This window comes from Salvelinus sp. IW2-2015, unplaced genomic scaffold, assembly GCF_002910315.2.
Source record: "Salvelinus sp. IW2-2015 unplaced genomic scaffold, ASM291031v2 Un_scaffold4368, whole genome shotgun sequence".
In the NCBI taxonomy this organism is placed as follows: domain Eukaryota; kingdom Metazoa; phylum Chordata; class Actinopteri; order Salmoniformes; family Salmonidae; genus Salvelinus; species Salvelinus sp. IW2-2015.
Genome location: NW_019945638.1, coordinates 64,493 through 79,926, shown reverse-complemented (window position 1 = coordinate 79,926; position 15,434 = coordinate 64,493). Strand labels below are relative to the sequence as shown.

The 15,434-nt window shown below is 41.1% G+C and overlaps 1 pseudogene; it reads right to left on the bottom strand.

The window, feature by feature from the left end:
• Positions 1-10,947: 10,947 nt before the first annotated feature.
• The window catches only part of LOC112077191 (polyunsaturated fatty acid lipoxygenase ALOX15B-like), a 12,316-nt pseudogene continuing 7,829 nt past the window's right edge, over positions 10,948-15,434 (bottom strand).

Here is a 15,434-nt window from a genome sequence, read left to right as displayed (position 1 = left end):
TTTCCACAGACGCCGTGTAATTGGAACAAGTCGAATTCAATGTTGTACATTCTACAATTGAATTGACACATGATTTGGGAAAGGTCATCAACTACACAGCACACGCCTGGCGATATAAGCGTGGTCCCCATAAGGCAGTGCGTGTCAGAGAGTACAATTCACAAGCGATAAAGTCAAAATAGTGTAGTCGGTACACAAGCTGCCGAATGAGCAAGGAAACGATTGGTTTACTCTTATATAGAATATTTTATTTCTATCTTTTCATTTTCTATTTTTATTTTTTTTATTTTTTGTCCTCAATAATATATCACCTCTAGTTCCCATCATGCTGGAGTATGTTGTATATTTCTCTACTTAATTGAATTGTCTTCTTCTTCATTCATAACAGCTCTAATATTCTTGTATTGAATTTCCTGTCTTAGGTATGATCTCATTTTGATATTCCCTCTCCCTAGCAAGGAACAACTTCGGAGCGACAAGGGTACCAACACATTCTACCAAGCTCCTCTGATGGAGGTCCCCGAAGATAAACAAGTGGCCCACCACGGTATTACAATTGAAACATACAAAAATAGACTTATATAAGTAATCACCACACAAAACACGATAGACAACACCCTACAGCGCTCAGAGGAATGACATCTCACACCAGCCCTTGTAGTAAACCGGCGAAGCAATCGCAAGATTCAGTAAGAACCAATCACACAGGAAGTGTTACACAAAAAAAAAAAGTTAGCAAATAACTAAAAGTGAGCTCCAGTTAATCAGGATATGACTTCGAGCTCACGCACGAGAAGCCAGTAGCCTTCTTCAGAACTATGACCCCGATGACTAGGCCCACGAGAAGGCAGACACTAGTACCAGTATACTACAGAATCGATTAGAAAAAGACAGCGCGCCAAGTAAAAGGGCCCAGAGTCTGCCGGCTTACCGAAGTCACGGTCAAGCCGAGACAGCCAGCGTACAAGACGGCAAGCGCCGACACATTTATCAGGTCAACATAACGTCCTGCAAAAGCTTTCACTGCAAAGAATAATTCACGGACCACAATCAACCCTGCAAGACTCCTCAATCACGACCCCAATTAATCGCGAACCATAGAAAGCCGCCCTAGAGACATTTTCTGCACAAAATCATGCCTCACAAGAAAATAATGCTCTCTCCCAAGAGCAATTCCTCTCATACCAGAGAGAAAGGCGAGGCTCTCCAGAGCACTGTAGGGAGGGCGAGTGATAGAGAAGCGATACACAAATGTGCGTATGTGCCCAAATTATCATTGGTAGTGATATTATAATATTGTGGCTCTATGGCAATTGTATCTAGGCTATTCATGCCATCAGATAAAGTTTTGTAACTTCAGCGTGCGCAAAACTGCTATAATCTCCGAGATTAGACTACGATGAAGAGCAATATACAAATATACAAGTCACGGACCGTAGGACAAGACTGTTATAATGCGCCACAACATCAGCGAAGCACTCTGACTCTATGAACAATGGACTTTTACAAGACCCATATCCATTACATGAGAACGCCTCAAAATGTACGACGTATAAGCCATCCTTCGCCTCCGAGACCGTTTTACCATCTCGCTTGGCCTGTGGAGCCAATGCACTCCGAAATTGCTCGTACAATATGATCTATGAATTTTAGCCGTCATGACCCAAAATGACGTAACCCATTGCAGAATTCGACTCCAAATCTATCAGCTGCTAGGAGCATCGTCCCATGTCACCTAATGCCGCTGCCAATATATGATTGTAATCTTGCATTCTGTCTGCATGCACAATATCTGACCAATTGGGTGACAGATTTAATGAATACTGACATATCTAGTAACCAAAAAATACAATAAACATGAGTTGCTGAAGCCCCAATGCTGTATCCCGCATCTCATATTTGAATTATAACATGCTCTCGTACCCAGCTCTGTGAGATTATTCATCTGTGCAGCAATGAACACCGCTCACGATCGCTATTCATCCTACCCATGAGCACTACAAAAATGTGGAAATGGATGGGCTGGTTCAGACCTCACATAGGATAAGTGTACCTAGTACGATGGACTGATGACGTAAGTAATAAAGATAGAGTGATTTTGAACAAAACATACGCGATGTTAACCTCTGTCGGGTTATCAACCTTTTGTTCGTTCATAGGACTATGCTAGCACCTTGTCCCCGGGAAAGTGACAGGCGGAAGTAGACAATCCATTAACCAAACAGAGCCCCAAATCACCTTCCAAGATGACATCGGTTATCGATACCTTCTTCATAGATAACTCCCTCACCAAACACCACAATATAGTACTTGCGTGGTTTATTGTTTAGAAACAAATTTAGAAAACGTACTACAAAAAAGTCGCAGAGACTCTGCTTGGACTGCTGGCTGCAGCAAAGAATGTACTATTGTCCACGCATCATTCTAGCGGCCGAAGAAAGAGTGGTACCCCCTAGCCACCCATAAGACCTCCATTCCAGGCGGCCCTCACTAAGTTCCACCTAAGTCTCTAAAGTCGATCCTGCACATGAGCCTAAAATCTGCGCCCGAGTCCATCCAGACACCTACAGCCTGATAGATCCGATTCAAGCTCACCTGGCCGACACTTCCCTCCCACTCTCTCTGCCTCAAGGCGCTTTCCGTACCACCTGCTCACCAGAGCTTGACACCCAATACACCGCAGAAAGACCCAATAACATCTCACCTACACAAAAGCTCAATTATCACAATAATGCCTGAACCTAAGTCTAGCTGGGTTTAATTTCTGATACAATAGCGACTTGCTTATCACTCAAGATCTAACTCTTTTATACAGCCCGACGTGCTCACGTCATTTACATTGAAACTGCTCAGTATGGAAAACGACTGGCCTTGCGTACCATAAGATTTGTCATAGAGGTACGGCGTTTTCTTAATGACATACCGTTCCAACAGTAGCAGTCTTAGCCTCTATCCATTCTATGCAACCTGGACCATCTTAAACACTCAGCGATTACATGTAATCAGCTGTTGACAGTGCACTTATAGCGACCTTACTTTTCTGATTTCGATTTTCCCGGTTTATTCAAAGAGTAATTGATCCCTTCTAACGCGGCTGTTCACAACGTTACTACGCTCCACCATATAGAGGATTAAAATGCGCTAGCTTAGTAACATCAAACGCCGTCAACTACGGGATCCACAGCTAGAGCAGCCCACTTGGATTATCGAGACCGTGATCTTATACATGCCGATATCAAAAGCAAGTCACATCTCGACCTCAAGGACAATGCATTTGTACGCAAAGGCTACGTCACTGAATGCTGATACTCGTAATCGGCAGACAAAATGAGAAATAAAAGTGCCTCTGCAAGCCTATCAACAAAGAGATCAGGACTTCTCAGCTTGAAGTTAACGGTTGTGATAGGAGCAAGGTATCTCTCTCATGGTGAGGATTCTTGCCACCACCATAGAGAATAGTGGAGTTCGTTGTTGAAAAACGTAAGGTACAATTACCTATAGGCAAATAGTACGCCTGCCTAGCTCGGCCACCAGTTCAGCAACATGGCACCACACTCGTACTTAATGTATTGTAGAAGTGGCACATTCTTTCATGACAACACAATGCACACACTGCCTGGAACGCAGGCTCATTTAACTAAACCACTTCTATAACGAAACTTTCTTTGTACGTGCTGAGTCATCCCGCTAAAGTAGATCATGAGACACTGTACATGTTCTATTTTGCGGACTATAAGGTTCAACATTTTTAATATCCTATAAAATCGTGGCTCTAGACGGGACGCTACTGTCATCACTTGTGTCAAAAAGCCTCACGAAGAAAAATGCAAAGAAGCGCCAAATATTTCACACATAACATTTTACTATCCAGTATCTCCTTATAGATAATGGCTAACTGGGTCATTAGAGTCACCACATGAAAGTTACCAATTAAAGCTATACCACTCGAGGAGTTGGGGCATTACCTACTGCTATTACATCATCGCGATCCACCGAACACTCTCAAATAGGAACTCTTTCGCCGCCGTAAGCACCCACAGGATGCATATTATTAGCTAGTTAGCACCATGTGTTAAACAAAGAAGATAAGCTATTTGCACCCTGAGGCGCGACACAAAGTCGAAATGAATATATATGATTGATGCCTTACTTTGACGAGCTTTGCTTTGGTATTCTCCAATATGTCCCATAAACATCACAAAATGGTCCCTTGTTCGATTAATTCCGTCGATATATATCCAAAATGTCCATTTATTTGGCTTCGATTCAGAAAACACCGCTTCCAAATTGCCTCAAACGTGACTACAAAATATCTCAAAGGTTACCTGTAAACTTTGCCAAAAAATGTCAAACTACTTTTGTAATAAAACTTTAGGTATTTTTTAACGTTAATAATCAATAAAATTGAAGATGGATGATCTTGTGTCAATACAGGATTAAAACCAACTATAGCAGCTTTCTGGTCACGCGCTTCTTATCTAACAGGACACTTAATGTGACTCTCGTTCAAGATGGCTGTACTTCTTCATTACACAAAGGAATAACCTCAACCAATTTCACAGACTGTTGACATCCAGTGGAAGCGGTAGGAACTGCAAGCAGGTCCCTTAGAAATCTGGTTTCCCAATGAAAGATTCATTGAAAAGAGGTGACCTCAAAAACAAAGAAAATCTGAATGTTTTTTCTCTGGGGTTTCGCTGCTAAATAAGTTCTGTTATACTCAATACATGATTCAAACAGTTTTAGAACCTTCAGAGTGTTTTCTATCCAATTACTAACAAACAAATAGCAATCTTTCTTCTGGGATGAGTAGCTGGCAGTTGAATTTGGGTATGCTTTTCATCCAAACGTGAAAATGCTGCCCCCACATCTCATCCTAGAAGAAAGTTTACAATACCACTTATTCTTATAAATTAGTCAAAATTGACCACCTACTCATTCCAGGTTTCTTTGTTTTACTATTTTATACATGTGAAATAATAGTGAATACATCACAACTATGAATTACACATATGGAATCATGTAGTAACCAAAAAAGAGTTAAACATATCAAATATGTTATATTTGAGATTCTTCAAAGTAGCCACCGTTTGCCTTGACAGCAGCTTTGCACACTCTTGGCATTCTCTCAACCAGCTTCATTGGAATGCTTTTCAACAGTCTTGAATTAGTTCCTACATATGCTGAGCACTTGTTAGCCACATATTCCTTCACTCTGCGGTCCAACTCATCCCAAACCTTCTTAATTGGTTGAGTGCGGTGATTGTGGAGCCAGGTCATCTGATGCAGCACTCCATTACTCTCTTCTTGGTCAAATAGCCCTTACACAGCCTGGAGGGTGTGTTGGGTGATTGTCCTGTTCAAAAACAATGATAGTCCCACTAAGCGCAAACCAGATGGATGGGTATCGCTGCAGAATGCTGTGGTAGCACTGCGTTAATGTGTGCCTTGAATTCTAAATAAATCACAGACAGTGTCACCAACAATGGACCCACACATCACACCTCTCCCCATGCTTCACGGTGGGACCCACACATGCGGAGATCATCCGTTCACCTACTCTGCATCTCACAGAGACACAGCGGTGAACCAAAAATCTCAAATTTGGACTCATCAGACCAAAGGACAGATTTCCACTGGTCTAATGTCCATGTGCTCAGGTTTATTGGCCCAACAAGTCTCTTCTTATTATTGGTGTCCTTTAGTAGTGATTTATTTGCAGCAATTCGACCATGAAGGCTGATTCACGCAGTCTCTCTGAACAGTTGATGTTGAGATGTCTGTTATTCTGTGAAGCATTTATTTGGCTGCAATCTGAGGTGCAGTTAACTCTAATGAATTTATCCTCTGTTATTCAAATTTTCCGGATTGACTGACTTCATGTCTGAAAGTAATGATGGACTGTCATTTCTCTTTGCTTATTTGAGCTGTTCTTGCCATATATGGACTTGGTCTTTTACCAAATAGGCTATCTTCTGTATACCACCCTACCTTCACAACCCAATATTGGCTCAACACATTAAGAAGGAAAGACATTCCACAAATTAACTTTTAACAAAGCACATCTGTTAATTGAAATTCCAGGTGACTACTTCATGAAGCTGGTTGAGAGAATGCCAAGAGTGTGCAAAGCTGTCATCAAGGCAAATGGTGGCTACTTTGAAGAATCTGAAATATAAAATCTATTTATTTAACTCTTTTTTTGGTTTCTACATGATTCCATATGTGTTTTTCATAGTTTTGATATCTTCACTATTATTCTACAATGTAGAAAATAGTAAAAAATAAAGAAAATCTGCAATGAGTAGGTGTGTCCAAACTCCCAGAACTGTAGGTTTGGGAGTGTCAGGTATTGGCATGAAACTCTTCTGAGGAATACAATCATTACACAAACATGTCTTTCTGAGGATTTCTGCCTCATCTGCAATGTTCCCACCTCTGGGGAGTAGAAGTGTTGTGATCACATCCTGTAGGTCTGGTGATCTGTTTGGAAGTTCCCCTTTACAGGATTCTATTGGTCAACAACTCATAGTTTGAATACCAACAGAACAAATGGTTTAAAATGTTCTCATATCTCTTTTTGATGCTGTCCTGAGGTTGTCTCTCTCTAAATGATCATTCATTTAAACGTATGCTTTTGCGTTGTATAATGGAGTTAATTCATTTTACAATGTTATTAAATTCCTTTGATTTAACTTTCAGACCAATTTTTTTTATAGTCAACTATAACTCATAGCCTAATACTTTATTGCACATTGCTAATTACCTTATGGAATGTACTAGACTTTGTTAATAATATACAAATGACATTGGTCAGACAATGGCTCCTGGTGAGGAATATATTGTTACAACCCTACAAACAAACTATTGCTTCCTTGATAAAATGTTGAGGGACATGCTGGCTTCACAAACATGACTGTGCAGGAATACATTTCTTTTCTCATCAATCAAATTCCAAGCACCTGATTTTTGGAGCTGGTGTTCACATAATGCCTCTCTTTCTTTGGAAAATTGTTTAAATCTTACTGGAAACTGGAATGCTATACATACTGTAGGTGAGAGTGTGGAGACGGGTCATTATGACATGCTTGTGCTTTCTGCTAACACAAGCATAGGTCTTAGGAGGGCCGTTCCAGGAATTGAGTAGACTTAGCCTCGCCTTTGAAAGATATTGTGCACTCAATTTTAAAAGCCTGTTATATTAAATGAAGTGCCCTTTAATACAGACCACATGGACATTTCTATGCATCAGATTTTTTTATGTGAATAAAGACAACATTTCTCCACTCCACATTTTCAACATCATGGTTCCTCATTTTAAGGTCAACCCTGTAACGTGAACTGAACTCTTTTTTATTATGGTAACAATTACATTAGTGTATAACAGTCGAAGTCTGAAGTTTTTCATACAATTAGGTTGGAGTCATTAACTCGTTTTTCAACCCCTCCAAAATTTTCTTGTTAACAAACTATAGTTTTTGAAAGTCAGTTAGGACATCTACTTTGTGCATGACACAAGTCATTTTTCCAACAATTGTTTACAGACAGATTATTTAACTATAACTCACTCATTCACAATTCCAGTGGGTCAGAAGTTTACTACACTAAGTGACTGTGCTTTAAAACAGCTTGGAAAATTCCAGAAATTATGTCATGGCTTCTGATAGGCTAATTGACATCGTTTGAGTCAATGGTGGTTTACCTGTGGGATGTATTTCAAGGCCTACTTCAACTCAGTGCCTCTGCATGACATCATGGGAAAGTCAAAATAAATAAATTGTAGACCTCACACAGTCTAGTTCATCCTTGGGAGCAATTTCCAAATGCTGAAGGTACCACGTTCATCTGTACAAACAATAGTAGGCAAGTATAAACACCATGGGACCACGCAGCTGTCATCGCTCAGGAAGGAGACGTGTTGTCTCCTAGAGATGAACGTACTTTGGTGCGAAAAGTGCAAATCAATCCAGAACAACAGCAAAGGACTTGTGAAGACGCTGGAGGAACAGGTAAATTGTATTAACTGCTCAAAAAAATAAAGGACACTTAAACAACACAATGTAACTCCAAGTCAATCACACTTCTGTGAAATCAAACTGTCCACTTAGGAAGAACACTGTTGACATAAATTTCCCATGCTGTTGTGCAAATGGAATAGAAAAAGGTTGGAAATTATAGGCAATTAGCAAGAACCCCCAAAAAAGGAGTGATTCTGCAGGTGGTGACCACAGACCACTTCTCAGTTCTATGCTTCTGGCTGATGTTTTGGTCACTTTTGAATGCTGGGGTGCTCTCACACTAGTGGTAGATTGAGACGGAGTCTACAACCACACAAGTGTCAGGTAGTGCAGTTCATCCAGGATGGCACATCAATGCGAGCTGTGGAAAAAGGTTGGCTGTGTCTGTCAGCGTAGTGTCAGAGCATGGACGGCGCTACCAGGAGACAGGCCAGTACATCAGGAGACGTGGAGGAGGCCGTAGGAGGGCAACAACCCAGCAGCAGGACAGCTACTCCGCTTTGTGCAAGGAGGTGCATGCCAGAGCCTGCAAAAATGACCTCCAGCAGGCCACAAATGTGCATGTGTCAGAATGGTCTCCCAAGGGTCGAGGACTCATCTCGGTACCTAATGGCAGTCAGGCTACTCTGGCGAGCACATGGAGGGTGTGCGCCACAAAGAAATGCACCCACACCATGACTGACCCTTCGCCAAAACGGTCATGCTGGAGGATGTTGCAGGCAGCAGAACGTTCTCCCAGGCATCTCCAGACTCTGTCATGTCTCATGTGCTCAGTGTGAACCTGCTTTCATCTGTGGGCACAGGGCGCCAGTGGCGATTTGCACATCTTGGTGTTCTCTGGCAAATGCCAAACGTCCTGCACGGTGTTGGGCTGTAAGCACAACCCCCACCCCTCATGGAGTCTGTTTCTGACGTTTGAGCAGACACATGCACATTTGTGGCCTGCTGGAGGTCATTTTGCAGGGCGCTGGCAGTGCACCTCTGGCACAAAGGCGGAGGTAGCGTTCTGCTGCTGGGTTGTTGCCTCCTAGGCCTCCTCCACGTCTCCTGATGTACTGCCTGTCTCCTGGTAGCGCTCCATGCTCTGGAACTACGCTGAAGACACAGCAAACTTCTTGCCACAGCTCGCATTGATGTGCATCCTGGATGAGCTGCACTACCTGAGCCACTTGTGTGGGTTGTAGACTCCGTCTCATGCTACCACTAGAGTGAGAGCACGCCAGCATTCAAAAGTGACAAAACATAAGCCAGGAGCATAGGAACTGAGAAGTGGTCTGTGGTCACACCTGCAGAATCATTCCTTTTTTGGGGGTGTCTTGCTAATTGCCTATAATTTCCACCTTTGTCTATTCCATTTGCACAACAGCATGGAAATTTATTGTTAATCAGTGTTGCTTCTTAAGTGGACAGTTGATTTCACAGAAGTGGATTGACTTGGAGTTACATTGTGTTTGTTTAAGTGTTCCCTTTATTTTTTTGAGCAGTGTATACCACAGTAAAAGAGTCCTATATGACATAACCTGAAAGGCCTGCTCAGCAAGGAAGAAGCCACTGCTCCAAAACTGCCATAAAAGCCAGACTACGGTTTGCAACTGCACATAGGGACAAAGATCATACTTTTGGTCTGACGAAACAAAAATAGAAGTGTTTGGCCATAATGACCATCGTTATGTTTGGAGGAAAAAGGGGGAGCTTGCAAGCTGAAGAACACCATCCCCACGTACAGCATGGAGGTGGCAGTATTATGTTGTGGGGGTGCTTTGCTGCAGGAGGGACTGGTGCACTTCACAAAATGATGGATCATGAGGGAGGAAAATTATGTGGATATATTGAAGCAACATCTCAAGACATCAGTCAGAGAGTTAAAGCTTGGTCACAAATGGGTCTTCCAAATGGACAATGACCCCAAGCAATACTTCCAAAGTTGTGGCAAAATCGCTTAAGGACAACAAAGTCAAGGTATTGGAGTGGCATCACAAAGCCCTGACCTCAATCCTATATAAAATTTGTGGCAGAACTGAAAAAGCATGTGGCGAGCAAGGAGGCCTAGAAACCTGACTCAGTTACACCAGCTCTGTCAGGAGGAATGGGCAAAATTCACCCAACTTATTGTGGGAAGCTTGTGGAGGCTACCCGAAACGGTTTGACCAAGTTAAACCATTTAAAGGCAATGCTACCAAATACTAATTGAGTGTATGTAAACTTCTGACCTCATGGGAATGTGATGAAAGTAAAAGCTGAAATAAATAATTCTCTCTACTATTATTCTGACATTTCACATTCTTAAAATAAAGTGGTGTTCCAAACTGACTAAGACAGGATTTTTTTACTGGGTTTAAATGTCAGGAATTGTGAAAAACTGAGTTTAAATGTATTTGGCTAAGGTGTAAAACTTCCAACTTCAACTGTATGTGTTTATATTGTTGAATGGTTTTGTTGCATATGTGTATATAATGGGTAGTATGTATGTATGTATATGGATATACATGTATATATATTTACCCAAAAATATATGGGGGATTGGAATTATGCCAGAAAATGATGTTGATGGAAGCAACAATCTTTCCGCAATATCAAGCTGATCCAGCTTAAAAAAAGAAACTTAAAACAAAAAAATTATGTTAATTATATAATTTTTTATCGTTTTAACGGCGTGATTTTTTAAAATTTAATACATGACGGAGGTAGACAGGGCTTCAAGCAAATGAGATGTGGCAAATACACAAAAGACTGGAGATAAAAATGATTAGCTTTTAATTGCAAACGAGAGTCACACTATTGTTCTTCATATTATTCTGATACTTGTTTACTGTTAATCAACATTTCTAGTGTCACATCATTTAGCAGGAGAGCTCATTTTCACCAGGAGTCTGTCGTGTTAGTTATATGGCACCAGAAAATGAATCCGTCGAAGACCCTGTATTTCTTAAACATCCATTAAAACGTACAAAGGTAATAATAACATCAACAGGTCTATGTCCATGAGAGGGACACCATGTGGAGGTGTGTGTTGGTTTAACCACAGTTATACAACCGCAGTGCGATTTCCCTTTATCTGATTGAAGTGGAACATTAGTTTAGAAAGCCCAAAATTGACATACGCTCAATACATTTTGTATATGTTTAGAATGTTTAGTATTGCATGCCTCCAGAATATTGGGTCGTGTTATCAGGGACGCAATGGAAAACGTTTGCGCGTAAACAAAGGACAACAAAAATAAGGTGGTTCTCAGTTTTCTTCCAATAGTGCCTAATGAACTGGACCCTGGTCTAGGACTTTGGCTTATCTAAATGGCACGCTGTTTTCACCAACAGCAGGGTCCATGTAGGTGTAGGGACTGGTAGCCCCAGAGTTCCTGGCATTGAGGGTCTCGCTGAAGACTTCAGCTCCGTCTGGAATTTCTGAATCATCCTTGCAGGGTGGTACTCGTTGAAGTGCTCCTCTGGGTAATGGCCAAGGGCACCTGCATATGGAGAATAATCAAAGTTAGAAAAATATTGATATTACAATATCATTAACATTAAAAAGGACTTAAATATGATATTTTGTACTAAATAAGTGTTTTGGGCTAGATGATATTGATAATAGTTCATGAAAGATGGCAGACTCACAAAGTCACTGGATTGCTTGCTAAGGAGCCACATGGTGGACATGCCCTGTGCTGTTGTGCCGACATGGGAGGGTCTCCAGCATGGTGCTCTCAGTAGACTGCCCTTAGTGGTGGGAGGTGGCTGTTTCAGGGAGATGGGGGTGTTGGGCATCCAGCCACCATAGTCATACTGTAACATGATGAAAAATGACTGATTATTACTGACATCCAATATAGGTGTATTCTGAATGATATGATAGTGGCAAGGAATTACAGAAAAACTTGCAACATTTTACAAATATTCTTTCTAAATGGTAGATGAGGCAGAAAACGTCAGTAGTGCTTAGATTTGATTAATAACACACTTGAAAAAAGTATGGGCTATGCTACACCACCTGTCAGAGTTGACAAGCAGAATGTTGGCCTGAGCAGGTGAAGATCACCACGGTGACAACTTGACGACCTCTGGCACAGTGGAGAAAGACTGAGGGATTCCTGGACAGAAAGATAAGAAACCAGAGAGGTGTGTGATGAATGGAGTTATGCCAGGGGAGCTGGGTGGACTGTTACTATAGGACAGTCACGTCTGGAAGTTGTGAGTTATGCGGGGAAGTTATGGTCCAGAACAAAAAAACATATTGGTAAAACAAGACATTACTTCATTACCCCCCCCCCCCCCACCCCCCTATTACCCTGTACATCATCCACCTGTGCATTCTTGGCCAGGAAGCATGGTAAAATATATCCTTGATCCAGTTCTGTAGTTCCTGGTCTTCCGCGACCTCTGAGTCCCTTGTAATAAATAATCACTCTCTCTACAAACCTATACCGAAGACGACAACGGAAGAAGAAGGAAGAAGAAGATATCATATCTATGTAGAGCTATACTTTCACTCTAGATTCTACCAGCGGATGATACTGTACTACCATGTAGGTCTGCTCTGTCGTAGCCTACCTGTGGATGATGTCCACAGCTTGAGTCCATCATCCCTGTAGTAGTTGTTGGGGACTGACTCCAGACTCGTGCAGTGATGTCTTCCGGCACACAGAGGGAGCTGTAGGTCATGAGGCACAAGATCTCCTCAGGATCTACATCATCCCTCTCCGCCCGAAGCAGCAAACTAAACGTCACTTAAAGTTACTTGATTACATAATTCTGTAACATTATATGTACTTTAACTAAGCTGCATATACAACTGGTTCTATGAGAGATAGTGAACCTACCAGCAAGTATGTTGACCCGGGGAGGCCAAATGACATACTTGGGGTACTGTAGGTTCACTACAAGACATACAACCGCATGTATGCTGACCTGAACAACTTCCATGGATGTGTGATCCTAATATGGAACCACACACTTCTATGGAACAGTCCATCAGTAGCCTACCTGAGTGAAAACTCCTTCATCAGCTATTAGAAATGCCCGGGCCAAGAGGTTGATCTGGAGGGAGTAGCGGGTGTGTGGAATCAGAAGCTAAAGCAGTAAACCAGGGTGGAGAGAAGGTGGATGGTCAACATCCCAAGAGAGAAACTGGCATTAGTAAGGACTGTCTGGGAGGACACATTAGAAATAGTGTATTTACTTTCATGTGTCATTATCCTCTGTGGTCCAAACACACCAAGACAGTCGGGAAAGGGGACACAATGCCTATTCCCTCAAGAGCCTGAAAGATTTTGCCAAAAGTTCTACAAGCTGCACCATTGAGAGCATCACTGATGTGCATGAACTGCCTGGTATGACAACTGCTCGCGCATCCGACTGTAAGGGCTACAGAGGGTAGTGTACGGCCCAGTACATCAACTGGGCCAAAGCTTCCTGCCATCCAGGACCTATATACTAGGCGTGTCATAGGAAGCGGCCCAAAAATTGTCAAGACTCGAGTCACCCAAGTTTCTAGACTGTTCTCTCTGTTACCACACGAAGCGGTACTGGAGCGCCAAGTTTTAGGTCCAAAAGGCTCATTAACAGCTTTTACCCACAAACCATAAGATTGCTGAAAGATCAATTAAATGGCCACTATTTATATTGACCTCAACCCTCACTTTACCACTGCCTACATGTACAAATTACCTCAATTACCTCGAGTAACCTGTATCCCTCACATTGACTCGGTACCGGTACGCCTATATATAGCCTCGTTATTGTTATTTTATTGTGTTACTTTTTTAACTTTCTTTTATTTAGTAAATATTTTCTTAACTCTATTTACTTAACTGCATTGTTGGTAAGTAAGCATTTCACGGTAAGGTCTACACCTCTTGTATTCGGCGCACCTCGGAGCACTAACTGGACATGCTATGCTATATTATGTTATGTTATGCTATGCTATATTCTGTTATGCTATGATATAATATATTATGCTATGATATATTATGTTATCTTATCTTATGCTATGCTTTAATATGTTACGTTATTCTATGCTATTTTATGCTATGTTATGCTATATTATGTTATGCTATGATATATTATGTTATGCTATATTATATTATGTTATGCTATATTATGTTATGTTATGATATATTATGTTATGTTATGATATATTATGTTATGCTATGATATATTATGGTATGCTAAATTTTGTTATATTATGTTATGCTATATTATGTAATATTATGTTATGCTATATTATGTAATATTATGTTATGCTATGATATATTATGTTATGTTATATTATGTTATTATGCTATGATACATTACGTTATGCTATATTATGTTATGCTATATTTTGTTATCTTATCTTATGCTATGGTTTATTAGGTTACGTTATTCTATGCTATTTTATGCTATGTTATGCTATATTATGTTATGCTATGATATATTATGTTATGCTATATTAGGTTATAGTATGTTATGCTCTGATATATTATGTTATGCTCTGATATATTATGTTATGCTATATTAGGTTATAGTATGTTATGCTCTGATATATTATGTTATGCTCTGATATATTATGTTATGCTATATTATGTTATGCTCTGATATATTATGTTATGCTCTGATATATTATGTTATGCTATGCCATATTATGGTATGCTAAGACATGGAAACCATGTGTTTTGATCAAATTCCACTCTTTCCACTCCAGCAATTACCACGAGCCCGTCCTCCCCAATTAGGGTGCCACCAACCTCCTGGGGTTATGCTATGCTGTGCTGTGTTATGTACCTTGTAGAGAGGGTGCACCATGGGCATGTTGCGCAGCAGTGCTACGGCGAACACCTCGAAGCATTGAAGGACTCAAAGGTTTCACATAAAACCATCACCCTTCCCAAAGAACCCTTGATGAACCAGATGTTCTAAGTGTGTAATGCATTAATTAAAAGCATTTGAAGACATATCAAACATATTTTCTTTGGGCGCTGTCAGATACAGTGGAGGCTGGTGGAGGGAAACATGGGGAGGACGGGCTCGTCATAATGTTTGGAACGTAAAGAAGGGAACGGTAGTAATGAGCCTGTACTCTGCATTTCTACCTCCACCAGCCTCCACGGGTAAGTGGCTCTCTAAAGGAGATTGAATCATGATGGGTTTACAGACTCTCTCACTTGTAATGGTCTCCGTGACTGTGGTCTTCACTTCAACGTTAGTTAGGTCAACCTTACCTGGATGGCGATGGGAACAGCTTGTCATCAGGGGTTCTGTAGAGCAGGACCAGAGGAGCCGCTATGTACTGTTGTTTCATATTGACCACGTTTGCCTTTAATCCATCCAGGTTCTTGTAGTCAAGCAGGATTGTTGCCGCTCTGTTTGGATTGGATGACATGGAATAAATCCAGTTACAATGCAACAGGTTAGGATTAGATTAGATAGATTAGATTCAATTTC